The sequence below is a fragment of the Herpailurus yagouaroundi genome, unplaced genomic scaffold, assembly GCF_014898765.1.
Source record: "Herpailurus yagouaroundi ecotype Mexico unplaced genomic scaffold, PumYag 160, whole genome shotgun sequence".
Classification (NCBI taxonomy): Eukaryota; Metazoa; Chordata; class Mammalia; order Carnivora; family Felidae; genus Herpailurus; species Herpailurus yagouaroundi.
The window spans coordinates 49,224,018-49,224,225 of NW_024412401.1; positions in this window are offsets into that span (position 1 = coordinate 49,224,018).

Genomic DNA, 208 nt, shown 5'->3' on the forward strand with positions numbered 1-208 from the left:
GCCCGCCGCTCAGGCCCAGGAGCGGACGGTTCCTACTGCGGCTGGGCACCGGCTCCGCTCCCGCGTCGGCCCGCGCTCCAGCTGCGCCCGGCCCGGCCCCGGCCTGGCTCGGCCCGGCCCCGGCCTGCGAGCGAAGGCGCCGCTGCCGCCTGGGCCGCTCCCAGGGCCATGAGGAGGCGGCGGCCGCTCCTGGGCCTGAGCGGCGGGC